We start from the raw sequence: 17,903 nt of genomic DNA, 5'->3' as shown, positions 1-17,903 counted from the left end.
GCTCCTTGGAATGTATTTGTCATACAGTTCCTCCTTAAAGTCTTCCCACGTCAGAGTGTCTAACTGCTCCTGCGTCATTGTCCGATGCTTAGTCTCCCACCAGTATTCTGCGGATCCAGTGAGCTGATAAGTCACGCACGATAGGCGCTCCTGGTCAGTGCACCTCAAGAACTTAAAGATGCGTTCTATGGCCCGAATCCAGGTCTCGGCCTTGGTTGGATCTCCCATTCCATCGAACACGGGAGGACGTTCCTTTCGGAACTCTTTCTCGATGTTCCGTTCCGGCTGTGGCGGTGGTGGAGGTGGTGGTGGTGGTTGTCCTTCGGGACCCACACTGCTTTGGGTCTCGTTGCTTGCCCCATTCTCGTGGTGATCTGTGGCACGTCGGGGAGGCATTCTGTTCAACACATGCATTAGTACAAAATCCAACTTTTACCATCACCACACCACACAACCTTTCCAAAACGATAACACAACTTTCCATGCACAACGAGGTAAAACGAACACAACGATAAAACAACGGAAACTTCATTATCTTAAAACCAACAAGTACGTGTTTCACAAGGTCTTTGAAACAGGGAAGAAAAACAAACGTCAAAAGAAACTACTACATAGTTCGTCAAAGCAAAACATTCGAAACTAACAAAACAGTAAAAGAACACTACTCCTCGGGAGCTCTCTCATAATTCGCCTCTTCCTCGCTATTAACTTCAACCTCTCTCGCAAGGGGCTCTTCTTCGGGGTCTTCCTCATCCTCCATGGGATCCTCCTCGTCTTCAAGGGGATCTTCTTCCTCTTCCTCATCACTCTCCCGCACATCAGTAGCGTCGTCGATATACTCATCAACCACAAGGACTTCCGTCGCGGGAGGTGCGGAGGTACGCATCCCAAGCCTTCTCCTCTTAGGGCAGTTTAGTTGCGGCGTCTCACTCTCGTATCGACCCTCGCTATAGGGACTGCGACTCGATGAGGACGCCTCCTTCCTAGGTGGAGCATAGGGTGGCGGTCCACCACGAGCATCAACCAGTGCTTCCAAGAGAACCTTCACAAAACCATGCATGTCTCCCTGCATGCTGTAGTCGGGAAGCTTATGCCAGATGTATGACCGTGAAGCCTCGTCGGCCCACCTATTCCAAGGTGCCGGTAGTCCATCAATCAATCTCTTGATTCCCTCATAGTGCCTCACTCCACAGCCATGAGCATCCCGCCATAAGGTCAAGTAGTCGGCGACATAAGATATCAAAGGGGCCCTCGCGTCCCTCTCGAACTCGCGATACATTTCCACCGCCCGCAATCCATTCTTGACGTACCTTCCCCTTAGCGGTGCGTGGATCGTGATCGCCATCTACACCAAAAGTAAGTTCCCTTAGCAACCAATCGTAGAAAAAGAATAAGCGAGGTAGAAAGAGACAAAACGCGTAAAGAACGTCATACGTGTTACCGTGCATATACCTGTCAATTTCCATAGGAAAAAGTCATAAAAATTCCTTCTTTTTTTTTATTTAGTTATCATCTAAGGATAGATGTTTCGTATTTTTAAAACCGTGGTACTTTTGCAACTTCGTCTATCCTTCAATCTAACGCAAACCGCGCTTCAGTAGTTTATCCTTGTCTCGTCATTTCATCGTCCTTTGGTTTTCGCGCCCTTTTTGCGCCCCATTCATTCTATCACTTCTATTATGCTTCGTTTCAACTTTTGCCTTCTTTCGTGTTGAGCGCGGTGAGACGGAGTGTTGAGTGTTAAGCGAATACTCTTTTAGTCTAGCGAAACGACTCTAGACTAAATTGAATAAATGACTCTCAGTCCAGAGCGGAAGGAAAAACACGCTCTGATACCATTCTGTCACGACCGCACTTCCTAAGGATAAGAAGCACGGGAAATCATGACTAGTGGGGGAAACAAGAAGCGGGGAAGAAGGGGGAATAATCACTTCAAGGCAAAACAACTTCACAAACAAAGAGGGAAAAATTTCATTTAAATCGGTCAACGTTTTAATAAAACCCAAGTCTCAAAGTAAATGATAACAGAGTTCGACAATAATAAAAATAACAGAGTTTCTTAGTCATTTGATAGCGGAAGCATTTTGAGAGCATAGTTACTACTACGTATGAAGACATAATAATAACCGGACCAGTTCTTGAAATCATCACTCAACATTCCTCCGCCTCCCGACCTCGCTCAACCTGCATATAAGGAAAACATATGCAGGGGCTGAGTACTTGATGCACCCAGTGAACTCATGCCCAAAAACATTCATCGTTAAGATATGTCAAGCCATCATCGTGTGAATCCCGGGTTTTACTTTAAAAGAACCGGGAAGCACAAAAAGTCATTTCCATTAAACAGTGTCCGCGCGGACAAACATCATCCCCCATCATATACCATATCTGAACCATCATGTGAAACGAGACTGTGGCCACAATCTCGATCACTTGACCGGCCGACCTAGGGGACGGCTCACGATCCCCATCAGTGCACTAGTCTAAGTAGGGCGTAGCCCTAGTTAGACCCGAATTCGTTAACCATCAAAGTCTAGTAGAGTATCATTCTAGTAGACAATCAGATAGGCTGTTTCAAAGCATAAACACGGCATGACATACTTATAGAAACATCCTTATAACACCTTAAACATATCAATTCAAGAATAAACGTTTAAAATAAAGCCCACCTCGATAGCTTAGAAATTCCCGTTTATAACTTCTCGATCCGACCTTAACGAGCGTACGAACCACCTTTTCGCAAAATACATAAATTCATATCAAAATCCGGTGACAACGATAGTTAGAATGCATGCAGTCTAATTAATTCTTTTAAATCTTCTTTCTCGATTTCCGTGTATTTTCGGTTATTCGGCGGCTGCCCAAGGCGTCGCGTGCGACGCCGGTCGGCCGCTTACGCTCGTTCTTTCCTTCGTTGGCTCCTCGTATTTTCCATCACATCGAAAATAATTTTTAAAAATTATTTAAGCGCTTACTTAAATTTTCCTCAATTACTCACCGTTGGAAAAAAAAGAAGTATCAATTCATACATAGTTAAATTATTCATCCTTCAAAAAGTTTTTCCGGAAATTAATTAAATAATTTCCCCCCGATCGAACTTTAATTACCTGGCCGAGAGATTTAAATTCCTTGGCCATTTAAAACCTCCAAAACAAAATAGTGAGCCCATCTTCCAATTAATCTATAAAAGCCCAACAACCAAAACATCCCATTTAATTTTAATAGGCCCACTTCCTTTAAACAAACAAGGGCCTAATTCATTTCTAAAATAAAAGGCCTACTTTCTAAAAAACAAAGGCCCAAAACATCTCCCTCTCCAACACACCCTCTCTCTCTCTCTTCCCTCCCTCTCTTCGTCGTTTTTTTTTCTCTCTTCCTTCCTTCCCGTCGACTGCCCCTTCCCGACGGAAGGTACGCCGCCGTCGCCCTCTCTCCGGCTCGACGCCATCGATGGGATCGCCGCTGCAGCAACGTCGTCGAGGAGTTGACGTCCTCAGCCCGTCGCCGTCGTTGAGTTCGCCGAGAGCTGCTGCCGCGAAGGGGCTGCGCATGGCGTCGCCGCCAGCCGGGGTCACCGGCCGCTGCTGCCTCCCGTCGCGTTGCTGCTGCCGCCGTCGCCACCGGGAGCCGTCATCCGCACCGGGAACGTCGAGCGCGGCTGTCCGCCGCTGCCCGTCGCCGGCGGCGACTCCTCCTCCTCCGAAACCACTCCGAAACCGCCCGAAAACACCCCGCAAAGGCTCGCAACACGTTTTATTAACCTAAAGCTAAGTTCTTTCTAAGTTCCGGTTACTCGCGGCGATCGTTCGGAAGGTTCTACGTTAAATTCTACCTAGCTCGGTTATGGAGGATAAAACAAACTATATGCATGCAAAGCTAATAACAACTCATGCTTTGAGATAGAGAAGGGAGTATACCTCCAAAAAGAAATGGTTGGACTTGATGGTGAATGGACAAAGATGTGAAAACTTCCCCTCTCGCTTCCTCTCTCGGCTTCTCTCTCTCGCCACTTCTCCTCCTCTCTTCTCTTTTTCCCTTGCAAAGTGAAAGTGAGGGGGTGGCTTTTGGGGTGTGGGTATTGATGGGGAAGTGGGGAGGTAAAAAGAAAACCGTCGATCATGGGGGAAAGAAAACCGTCGGTCATGGGGGAGAAAGAAGAAGAAGAAAAAGGAAGAAAAAGGCTTGGGCTTAAATCAATTAAATTCATGCTTGGGCTTGCATGTAGAATTATTTCCTAATGGGCTAAAAAGAAATACAAGCCCAACATAAAAGGGTGATTAGAAAAACAAGTTGTTCATTTTTAATTGGCTTCAAATTTATTTTGGAGAAACCAAAATAAATTCATACTTTTTATATATTTTTTTTTCGTATTTTCCCTCGTTCATTAAAATTCACGGTCCTTTATTAGATTTTGCTATCTCGTTCCTCATAGTCAAAAAATTAAAGTACGAGAAAAACGTACATAATTTATATTTGGTGTTATTCCAAATATAATATTCATTCGATCGATCCTCGACTTGCGCGTGTCGTTGTCCATTAAAACATATATTTTCCTTTCCATTTAATTCATTCGTCTTGCTAATGAATAGCAATTTCACCATCGATCTTTCAACGAGACCTTAAACGAGTCTCCATCGTTCATACTTAAAATAACATAAACACATTCTTTTTCCATATTAAACACATAAACCATATTCTTTTCACATCACAATTATCGAGAGCATAGCATTTCGAAATAATTTTATCAATTATTCCGTTACATAGAATAAATTTCTTATTTAAGGTACGGGTGTTACAAGCCGCCACTTTGGTAGTGTCGCCCAGCTGGACTTCGATCTCACGATGATGTAGCCGTCTTGTCACCTGCATTAAGTCAGGATCAAAACAAATATAATCAGTGGCTCCTGTGACAATAACCCAAGTGCAAATTGATGTCGAAGTCAAACAAGACTCGACAACTAGAGCCTGGTGCATACCTGTAGCCTTGCCCCGTTTAGGACAGTCTGGCTTCCAATGCCCCTTTTCTCCACACTTGAAACACTTCCCCGTGGGCTTCTTGTTGGCCCTCTTCTTCTTCTTTCCCTTAGCTATCTTGGCCGGTCCTGAGTTCGGTACCTGCCTTTTTCCTTTGCTAGGCTTTAAGCCAGAGGAACGAGGCGCCGAAGTCATCATGGCCGCCTTAGCCTGGACCATAAGGTCCTCTGCCGACTGAAGTTCAGTCAACAACTCTGCCAAGGTGTAATTCCATTTGTTCATCTCGAAGTTGAGCTTGAACTGTTGGAAGCTAGGGGGAAGACTTTGAAGGATGATAGTTACCTGGGACTGGGGATCGATTGTCCCTCCCAAGACCTCAATTTGGTTGAGGTGGCCCATCATCTCGAGGACGTGTCTCTCACAGACGAGCCTTCCTTCATTGTCTTCGACATGATACTCCGAAAGGCTTGAGACTTCGCCGTTCGATTCTGAGTACCAAAAAGATTTTTGAGATTCTGCATAATCTCGGCGGCTGTTTCCATGGCTGAATGCTGATGCTTGAGTACTGAAGACATAGAAGCCAACATGTAGCACTTAGTCATCTCATTCGCCTTATGCCACCGTCTGTGTGCATCTCTGACTCCTGCCGCAGTGGTAGCCGCCGGCACTGGAGGTCGCGTGGTGGTGAGCACAAAGATGTACTCATCTGCTGTGAGAACGATGTCCAAATTTTGTTTCCATTCTATGTAATTTTGGCCCTCGAGTTTATTTTCTTTGAGAATTGCGGAAAGAGGATTAAACGACATAATGACGATTTGATTTGCACTGCAAAACAGAGTATTTTACTATTGTCATAAACTTATGTAAGAAGTTTGATTAGATTAACCATGAACTTTTCAAAATCTTACAACTGTAAAATTAAAATTTTGTACCCTCCAGAGGAAGTCAATACGCATTAAAATCTTACAATTTTACTGGTCACAACACCGACGAATAGTCCAGAGACCACAGAGTGGCATGGCCGCCTAATGTTGCCTAAGCAAGACCATCTCTTTAGCATTACAGAGTCTCATTTCTACAACACACTCCCATAACAATGCTCATGTGCTGCTAACAAGATCAAGCTATCTCATAAATCCTGTGTGAACTTCTGAATCTCGCAGTTTCTTAGGATTATTGTCCCCACAGAGCAGGTGGTGATAATATTGGAAACTACATTCTAGTTCATACTATTTATATTTGAGAAGTCCGCCCTCATGAACTTGCTATTTTCTTAGGATTATTGTCCCCACAAAGCAGGTGGCGATAATATTGGAAAAAGGCTTCATAAATTGCAGACCAATTGATGGAGACCATATACAAACGTTGAGTTCGTAATTACAACTTAGATATTTTGGGTTATGGTTTTACTTTAATTATCCTTATCCTTAAGGCAGTTTAAGACTTAGTTAAATTCTGTTTGTATTTAATCTACTGGATAATTAAATCTTTTATTAATTGGTATCTTCCTTTAGGGAATAATTATTCTAGAATATAATTCTTATTCATGTCTACTATAAGATTTGACTAAAATAAATGAATTATTTAATTCTTAATAAGACATGAAAAATTAAATTCAAATTAATTCCATGTTCAAGATTAGGAAGAGATATTTCATTATTTAATGTATTCATACATATCTATCCTTTTTAGGATCTTAGATATATAAATATTAGGAAATTATTAAATTATTCTTATCCATATCATCTAGGAATCAAAATATTATTATTTATTTCCATAGATATAGAAAATAATAAAAATATTCCTTAAATCTAGATAAATATTAGGAAACTATTAAATTATTCTCATCTATATCATCTAGAAATAAAATAACATTATTTATTTCCATAGATATAGATAATAATAAAAATGTTCCTAAAATCTAGGTAAATCTTCCAAAAAGATTTTATTTTCATTACATAATACTCCCTCCGTCCCGCACTACTCGCACGTTTCATTTTCGGCACGGAGATTAAGGAATGAGTGTATAGGAAAGTCAAATATTACGGCTGTAGGTGAAAATTTTTACTAAAAATGGAAATAGTGCAAATAACTTGGGACGCCCAGAAAGGAAATAAGTGCAAGTAGTCCGGGACGGAGGGAGTAATATTTTAATGATATCTTTTAATAAAATAATTAAATAATCATTAAAATAATCTTTCATCGTTATCTCATCGTACGAGGTTCGCACGAACGATGAACGACGAAAATCCGACGAGTTCTTCGTCGGACCACGACGCACGAGCGTCTCGGCCACCAGCGCGCAGATGGTGCGCCAGCGTCTCAACCGCCTGGCTCGTCGGCTGTCGCAGCTTCTCGGCCAGGCGCGCACACGGCGGCACGCGCCTCTCGGCCAGCTGCTCGACGCCCGTCTCGGCCCGCCGTCTCGACGGGTGGCGTGAGCTCTCGGCCAGCGGCGCGCGCGGTGGCGCGGCTGCTCTCGGCCAGCTCGAGCGCGGTGACGCGGTCCTCGGCCAGGAGCTTGCGCGGTGGCGCGGCTCCTCTCGGCCAGTGTCTCGTCGCCCGGCTCGACCCTCCCGAGCCTGGATTCTCCCCTCGTCTCGGCACGTCGCGCCATATGGCGCACACGTCTCGGCCACGACTGGAGCTTCGTCTCGGGAAGCCTTCCGCCTAGGGTTGGCCTGGTGTCTCGTGGTGTCTTGGTGGTTCTCGGACGAACCACCACTCCGTGCCAGTTACCGCCGTGTCGGCCTCGACCCGGATGCCATCTGGTGCGTGTGGTCTCGGCCGGCGGCGCGCACGAGTCCTCACTCGTCTGCGCGTCGCCCCGTGATCACAGCTCCCGGCTCCCACTGTCTCGACATCCCTACCTCGATCGCACGTGGTGCGTTCGAGCAATTCAAGTTCTTTGATTCGATAGTTCTTGAGTTCATCATGCATAAAATTTAACAAAAACACCAAGAACATGCTTCGCAATCAAATAACACATGCATACATGAATTTCGCGAAATTTAAATCCAAATAATCAGAGCCAAAGACTGGCTCTGATACCAACTGAAGGGGCTGGCAGCGGAAGCGTGCGTTCATAACGGATCACATGAATTTGATCTATTTAGCAGATTATTTAGACAAAATTTATTCGCGTAATTATCACATGTATCATGCTCATAACTTGAATTAAAACATGCTTTAGCACATAAAATCCCTAAAACATGCTTACTGCCGAATTAGCCAATTTACATCGTTGATTCAATCAAGAATCGTTGATGGCTTGCTCCGTCTCCACGTGAAGATCTTCAATACAAGACCTCGGATCTTCTGACTGGTGTCCCGGACTATACGCTGATATTTGTGTGGGCAAATCTCACCAACGTATTAGGACTCGAATAATGGAAGACAGAAACTGCTCACGGAGGTATCACAATTTTCAAAATCTCTCTTTAGAGGGGGGACGAAAATTTTAACAAAATAATTATTGTGTTTTCTGTCTCCTTTATTCTCCTATTTATATAAGTCACATACTGGGCCCAGTCAGGGATCTAAGGAAGAATTTGGAACAGGCCTCACCCAATTAGCTTTTTACTAATTAAATTGAACCCACAATTTAATATAAGCTTATATTGGAATATTACGTGCAGCCACTACTGAAGTAATATTGCACTGCCTTCCAAATCCGAAATTACAAGTATTTCGGGTTTCCTTTAATTGCATTTGATTTATTTCCCGGGCTTAAGATAGAAACATCCATTAATTAATTAATGTCTGCTATAGACTTAATTAATTAACATATTTCGAATTTCAAGAGTGGACTTAGCAAGAAACTCTTATTTATTATTCATAGAGTAATCAATCTCCAACTAGCTAGGTTCCGAATAATAAAACCTCGTTTCGAGCTCCTCTTGTGGATGTTATCAAACGAGATTCTCCTCGCACACGTTTCAACATAATAGCAAACCTAGCACCTCTAGATAATGATCACCACTACCCAATATACCTGGATCGTTGGGTTACGAAAAACCCGCACCTTTGGTAAGTCAAAGTAGTGGATCCTCAATATCGTATGCTCAATGCTAACGTACATTGATTAAGAAATTAATTTTCAAGACCTCGTCTTTCAGTAGATAGCATAAAGACTCGTCTTGCTGTTAGATCCATTCAGTGCTATACCACACCAACGTCATCTTATTTCAATAAGGTTTATAAATAATCGGACTAACATTGCAACCTTTCGCGATAGGTAGTCTAGGCCTATCTAGGTTGTGAAATTCTTATTTTTCTTTGTTTAGAACTGACCGTGTTACCTTAAATTGGACGACGCCCACAACCGGTCTACTAAAACAAAGACTTAGACTTTGTTACGTTTGCTCATACATTTAAATATGCAATAAACAACCATTAAATGTAAGACATAACAACATTATGACAAAAATAATCTGTTGCATTTATTGAAAAATAACCATTAGAGTTTTGCAGTATCCAATCACTCGAAAGGTGATTTCTAGTATACAAAACCCTAACATGTGTTAGTAACGACTTTGGTTATACAATTTCGTTTTCTATTTAATATCCGTTTTGTTTTTACTTCTTTTCTTCCCTAAGTTGTTAGATAATGCTTCATGTTTGAGTGACACATTCTGTGATGAATTAATATAACTTGCTACATAATCGTGAGAGGATGTTGCCGAGTTAGGTCCACTTAGTAGACACTACAATTAGCTTCCCTTAAAACGGCACTGTTAATTGAGAGTAAGACTTTTCAAGGGTCTTAGAAGCTTTTGGGAGTTGCAGATCTAGGATTGACAACCCTAGTGATAGTAATCTACGGTTGTTCCACATGGGCAAAACTTATGTGGCTCGTTCTATTGAACTATAATCTGTTGCATTTATTGAAAAATAACCATTAGAGTTTTGCAGTATCCAATCACTCGAAAGGTGATTTCTAGTATACAAAACCCTAACATGTGTTAGTAACGACTTTGGTTATACAATTTCGTTTTCTATTTAATATCCGTTTTGTTTTTACTTCTTTTCTTCCCTAAGTTGTTAGATAATGCTTCATGTTTGAGTGACACATTCTGTGATGAATTAATATAACTTGCTACATAATCGTGAGATGATGTTGCCGAGTTAGGTCCACTTAGTAGACACTACAATTAGCTTCCCTTAAAACGGCACTGTTAATTGAGAGTAAGACTTTTCAAGGGTCTTAGAAGCTTTTGGGAGTTGCAGATCTAGGATTGACAACCCTAGTGATAGTAATCTACGCTTGTTCCACATGGGCAAAACATATGTGGCTCGTTCTATTGAACTATAAACTGTGCTAGGGTGTTGTAGTAGGAATTTGTATAACCATAACTGTGAACGCACATCCCTGGAATTCCCTTATCTCTCATATTTTATCTCTTTAATTACTTACAAGTAGTTGTTTATTTGCTTTCAAACTGTTTTTATTTTCAAAATTCCAAAATTCTTCGGTTTTCCAAATAGTGAAAGAAACTTAGTAGAAGGTAGTCAATTTGTAATTATTTTCCCCGTGTTCGATATCCTGGTACTGACCTTTAGCTATACTAGATCTACTCTGTATACTTGCAGGTTTATTTAGTGCTAATAAAAAGTGGATCATCTTGTTGTTTCCCTGTAATTTTCTCAATATAGCATGAATTCTTGTGTTTTATTTATTCTGGCATGAGCTATTGTAATCATGACAGGCTTTTCATGTGCTATATCACACAGACCAAAATGTTCTTCTCGGAGCTCTGACCGGAAGTGGTAAAACCATATCAGCCGAGCTTGCCATGCACCATCTATTTAATACGCAGTCTAATATGAAGGTAGTTTTGTCACCCATTAGGTATCGTGTGTTAACTATGAAGCTTAGAAGTTTGAGATATCTTCATTCATGGCATGTTATATGGAAAAGGGTGTATGAATGCCTAGAAAACTAATGGACATATTTCTCAGACTATGCTTATTGTTTATTAGACTTGGAATTTTGGAACTTGCCATGATGTACTACAACATATAAGATATTTTATTGAAGTTTTCCAGATTTGATTACTTGAATGTGATCAAGGATTAGTCTATACTCTATACAGGTTGGTTTTGTTAGGGTTTGTATACTAGAAATCACCTTTCGAGTGATTGAATACTGTAAAACTCTAATAATTATTTTCCAATGAACGCAACAGATTATTTTTGTCATAATATTGTTATGTTTTACATTTAATGGATGTTTATTGCATATTTAAATGTATAAGCGAACATAACATAAGTATAAGTCTTTGTTCTAGTAGACCGGTTGTGGGTTGCGCTCAATTTAAGGTACGCGGTCAGTTCTGAACAAAGAAAAATAAGAATTTCAGAACCCAGATAGACCTAGACTACCTATCGTGAAAGGTTGCAATGTCAGTCCGATTATTTCTAAGCCTTATTGAAATATGATGACGTTGGTGTGGTATAGCACTAAATGGATCTAACAGCAAGACGAGTCTTTATGCTATCTACTGAAAGACGGGTCTTGATAATTAATTTCTTAATCAATGTACATTAGCATTGAGCATACGATATTGAGTATCTACTACTTTGACTTACCAAAGGGGCGGGTTTTTCGTCACCCAACGATCCAGATATATTGGGTAGTGGTGATCATTGTCTAGCGGTGCTAGGATTGCTATTATGTTGAATCGTGCGCGAGGAGAGTCTCGTTTGATAACATCCACAAGAGGAGCTCGAAACGAGGTTTTATTATTCAGAACCTAGCTAGTTGGAGTTTAATTACTCTATGAATAATAAATAAGAGTTTCTTGCTAAGTCCACTCTTGGAGAATAAAATATGTTAATTAATTAAGTCCATAGCAGACATTAATTAATTAATTGATGTTTCTATCTTAAGCACGGGAAATGAATTAAACAAATAAAAGGAAACCCGGAATACTTGTAATTTCGGATTTGGAAAGGCAGTGTAATATTACTTCTGTAGTGGCTACTTGTAATATTCCAATATAAGCTTATATTAAATTGTGGGTTCAATTTAATTAGTAAAAAGCTAATTCGGTGAGGTCATGTCCAAATTCTTCCTTAGATCCCTGACTGGGCCCAATATGTGACTTTATAAATAGGAGAATAAAGGAGACAGAAAAAATAATTATTGGAGCAAGAATTTTCGTCCCCCTCTAGAAAGAGAGAGAATTCGAAAATTGCTCCCTCCGTGAGCTGAGTTCTGTCTTCATTATTCGAGTCCTAGTATTCTGGTGAAATAATTGCCCACACAAATATCAGTATACAGTCCGGGACACCAGTCAAGAGATCAGAGGTCGAGTACTGAAGATCTTCACGTGGAGACGGAGCAAGCCATCATCGATTCTTGATTGAATCAACGAGGTAAATTGGCTAATTCCGTAGTGAGCATGTTTTAGGGATTTTATATGCTAAAGCATGTTTTAATTCAAGTTATGAGCATGATACATGTGATAATTACGCGAATAGAATTTGTCTAAATAATCTGCTAAATAGATCAAACTTATGTGATCGGATTTCGTGCACGCTTCCGCTGCCAGCCCCTACATGAATGACTTCGTCTCGACAGCATTAAGCACAGAAACGTTTGAGGTCCTTAAAGGTGACTGTATATTGTACGAGTTAAGAAATGAGCTGAATTTATTCTTTTCTTGCCGACAGTAAATCAAATGAATTAAAATATGTAAAAGTTAGAAATGCTGAAATGCATATGGGATGGGAAACCAAGGGTTTTCAAATTTTAAGTCTTTATCTTACCGACAGGAGCTATTTAGCCTTAAACTGTTTACACTTCACAAAGTAACTGTAAACAAGAGCTATTCACACACCCTTTATCTTGAAGTGTGGAAGGAGTTTAGTTTAGTTTAGTTTAACATGTCTAGGTTAAGTTAATTAGTGTTTGCTTTTAGAAAAAAATGTGTGTATTAATGTGTGTATTTGTATCAAAACAGGCCTGGAATCTTTTTATGTTTTGAAAGACAGTTTGATGTTTTGAAAGACAGTTTGATGTTTGATACCCCTCTTATTTTCGTTGAAGCCATTTTTGGATGATGTAAGTATGATGGAAAGGTCTTATTATTAGCAAACTACAAAACCTCTTTAATTATCAAATTTGAGCCAAAAGTAGAACATTTTCTACTACTTTTCCTTGAGAGTGTTAGCTGCCACATTATGCATATTGTGAAGTGATTACATTAAGTGAGGATTATGGACAGTAAGGATAGCCAAATTAGCGTAAAGTGAAATTTTTTTTGAAAAAGCTTGCAAAAGAGGTGGCATCCCTAGTAAACCCCTTGAGCTTAAATTGCTTTATTCATTAACCCTATTTATACACTCCCAATTCCTATATATGATTACACAACCATGCAAATGAAAGAGGTATTGATTGTAATCAAGAAACAATAGGGAAGAAATTGTAGAAAGAAACATGGAAGGGGTAGAATAATAGCAAAATAGGGAGAAAAGAAGAAAAAAAAGATGAAGCAGAGAATCAAATAGAGTTCCAAGAATAAGCTGTTGGAGGATGAGACAGGGATCTTCATGATAGAGTAATGGGAGGGAAAGACGATGATTTGGTGAGGTTTTAACATGAAGCACTTCTGGAAGAGAAATCAAGACCGGAAAAAGAGAATGCAAACTTGACTAGGGTAAACAGTACCTGTGCGTCAACTAGTGGAGTACCCTCGCTCAACAAAGCCGAAATCGCATGAAATAAGACTGCCAAATCTTCTTTCAGGGTATGTTTTCTCGTGAGGCTGCTTCTGTCCTAGTTTTGTCTGGACGTGTTGATTCTTTCAGTACATCATATGCTAGAGTATGATGCACTATTTACGCCTATATTGAATATTTAATTATTGATATTGATCTTGTGACTATTGCAGGCTCCCGGGCAAGTACTATGTATGATATTGATCTTGTGACTATTGCAGGCTCCAGGGCAAGTACTATGTAGTGCAGTATGAACTTTCTAGGCTTGGTGAACAGATGGTTCATAGTTCCAATGGCACAAGAGCTTTAGCTCTGAAACTTCGCCGTGAATTTGAGGACAAGTTCCTCCAGCATGGTCTGAACTCGGGGAAATGACAATATGCACATCATGTATACACACGCGGGTGCACACACACATATATATAGGGGGTGCACTATGATCAATAAGTGATATCCTGTCAAAAATCAAAGCAAATCTCAGCCCTTGGATCCTAAGATTGGATGGTTGTGATAATAATATCCGAGCTATATTTTTACACGAAAAGCGTTACATTATTAGGCGAGCTACATTATTAGACTACACAATCTACATTATTAGACTAAAACGTGTTACATTATTAGATGACATGTGGCATTAATCTAATGGTTACATCACAAGATCCAATGACTGAGATTTGCTTTGATTTTTGACAAAATTTCACTTATTGATTTTATCACATCCCTATATATATATATATATATATATATATATATGGTTTTGATCTATGCAAAACTAGATTTAAATACAGAAACGCAGAACGATATCATACGTAGGGCACTTTTAGGTCATAGTTAGTTAATTTTTAGGTCATGCTAACAAAGCATGACCTAAAATGATCTTAGCATGACATTAAACCCAAATATTATAATATGACCTAAAATTGCTTAATTATGACATTCCGTGTTTTTGGTTAATTATTGACCATTAGATCATCTAATCCTAGGGCCAAGATTTGGGCTGCATTTCTGGATTTAAATGCATTTTTATTTTGATCATCTCCCTATATATATAGGGTTTTAATATACCAAAAGAAGCCCTTATGTAAAGAAATACAGACCAAATATGGACCGTGAGATCTGGAAATGAATGGCCACGATCTGGTGTTGTGAATGATTTTGTTGGGTCATAATAGGAGGGTGCTGTGTCATGAAAGGGTAATTTAGGTATAGAAAATATTAACAACTGCCTTCCGTTATTTACGAGCGGATTAATTGGAATCATTACTCCACACGTTATTAACATATTAAAAACTAATTATTAGTACAAACGAAGAATATTCTCGTGTTTTGAACATATTTAAAAATAAAAACGAGATTCTATGCAAGTTTTTAACATATTAAAAAAGTTAGAACGATTGAATCATGCAAAACCAATTGTTATGAACATTAATTATGCTTTTGGGTCATACTAAACAATTTTATATGTCATATCATTGTGTGGGTATTTTGGGTCATATTTAGGCAACATTAGAGTCATCATATAAAACTAGTGTTTTATACGCCAAGATATTAATTTATTCACTTGGGTCATACTAGATGAATATATGGGTCATGCAAAGTTAATGTTAAACTGAGTCATAATAAACCACAGTTCAAGACATGACATAAAACTATTGACAAACAGAATGCCAAATAAAATTAAGAATGAACTCAGTCATTTCTAACAACGTAACATTGCAAATAAAATGGTCACTAAAAGAAGATTTAAACCGACGTATTATTTAAAAAAACAAAATACATTGTATCAAACATCAGAATTTCTTCTGGACCGCAGCTTTTCTTTCTCTTTGAATTTGTCGCAATTCCTTGAATCGTGGTGACCCCACTCCTGACATTTCTTACATTGACTCAAAGGCTTGCTCTTAAGCTTCAAAACCATCTCCACTCTTGATGGGAGTCTACTACCACATCCCTTCGTGCTGACAACTTCAGGAGGTTGTACATCTACCTCCTGGGGTGCCTCAATAGTCAACACCATAAAATTCCTCCATTAGTTTCTTCTTCTGGGCTGTATAATGATAATAGGTCATAATAGGATGAAATCGCGCCATACAACTCATACCATTATCTTATTTGAAAATGGGTCATACTATACAAAAATCGAAACATAGCGGACAAATCGGTCATACTTAGTGCATATAAACGGTCGTACAATAACATGTCATATTAGCAATACAAATAAGTCATACTTGCATCATTAATGATACTGATACAGAATCAAGAATAAAAATAATTGATGATAAAGTTATGTCATACTAAGTACGGACTGAGGTCATACGTAATCATGTCAAAAAAAATGAGAATTCAGATACTTAAATTCTAGGTTAAATAAAATATGCCCGCAGAAATGAAAAATGAGAAGAAAAATTGAAGTAATTGATTTAACAATCCATAATTTCATCTCCTTCCTATATTAATTGAAGAATAATTTCATCTCCTTCATAACACGGGAATTAGTATGATTATATGTCATAATAGGATGAAATCGCTTCATAAAAGTGATACAACTATCCTATACAAAAATGGGTCATACTAAACACACATATAAGCATATCACAAAAACGTTGATACCAATTGAATACTAACAGACTCCACTAAAATGTCATAGCCACACGCCAACTAAGTAAGACTTACATCGTTACTAATATTGATACATAAGCAAGAGTAAAAAAAAGGATTATAATTATAAGTCTTCAAAGGATGTTTTAAAAGATAACCTGTATTCTCCACAATGTCATCTACGGGTGACTGATTATCTACATGCGAAGTAGATGGCGTTTCATAATCCATTCCCGGATGTCTATATCATAACAAAATAGAGCAAATCTTATTCTTAAAACATTAAACAATATCAATAAAATTTCATAAACATAAATTCATACGTCTACATAAAAATTGCCCCCATACAATAAAATGAGATGCATAACTGAATTAGATGGTAATAACTCACCGTATATATTCGACAGAGATACAAGAACTACAAATTCAAAAACTGGATGAAGATAACAATTTAAACTGAAATGGCTAGCATCGAGATTTTGGAATGGAAACTCAAGTGTTGACAGGGAATAAGACTACACCACAATAACTACATCGACAGAGAATTTTTGCATATCTTCAAATGTTAAGACTATGCAGAACTACATTAATTGGAATAGGGTATGCAAATTCAACGAAAGATAGAAGAATAAGAAATTATGGTCTAATACACTACACTAAAGAGCAATTAGTGGAGAGATGACGGAGCAAAATTATAGGAAATACTATAACTACAACATACTGCAATTTACTTAATTAACCTTTTTAGATTATAAATAATTAAAATAATAATATCTTCCCATTAAATCTGGCCGTTAATTAATGTAATCTTAAGATTAGATTGTCTAATCCAATGGACATAAAACGGTCTGCAATTCTTGGTTTAAGGCCATTTTTGTTTTGATCAAATACCTATATATATATATATTATATATATATATATATATAGAGTAGTGATATATGGCAAGTGCCCATTAAGCACATAACTAGAGAACAAATCACAGCCACAAGATCTAGAAAATCAAGGGCTAGTATTAATACATGTGATTTTCGAATTTAAAATTAGTTCCATCTATCACTAATTTACTTCATAATAACAAGGCGAGGGTATAATGGTCATTGCACAGAAAAATTAGATTACGTAAATTTTCTTCATCCATGGCGGAAAGAAGAGAGCAAGAGAAGCCGCTCGCCCCGGCCATCCCCGCCAACTCCAAGCTCAGCCCTTTTCCACCGGAGTTCATATCACACCGCCGCCACCGGTGCCTCAAGTGTTGCGGCTGCTCCGCCGCGCTTCTCCTAATCCTAGCTGTCACAACACTCATCCGCAAGCTCACAATCTTCCACGTGAAGCATCCATCGCTCGAGATCATCTATCACTAATTTACGTAAATTTGCTTAATTATGGCCTTCCGTATTTTTGGTTAATTATTGACCATTAGATCATCTAATCCTAGGGCCAAGATTTGGGCTGTATTTCTGGATTTAAATGCATTTTTATTTTGATCATCTCCCTATATATATATATATAGGACTATGATCAATGTCAAACCAGTCTTAAACCTTAAGCGCCGAACAACATCATTATAAGACAACCTGGAGTTCATTATAATGAACTAATAATAAAC

Source organism: Salvia splendens, chromosome 5 (assembly GCF_004379255.2).
Source record: "Salvia splendens isolate huo1 chromosome 5, SspV2, whole genome shotgun sequence".
NCBI classification, from domain to species: Eukaryota; Viridiplantae; Streptophyta; class Magnoliopsida; order Lamiales; family Lamiaceae; genus Salvia; species Salvia splendens.
This window is presented reverse-complemented; position numbering follows the sequence as displayed.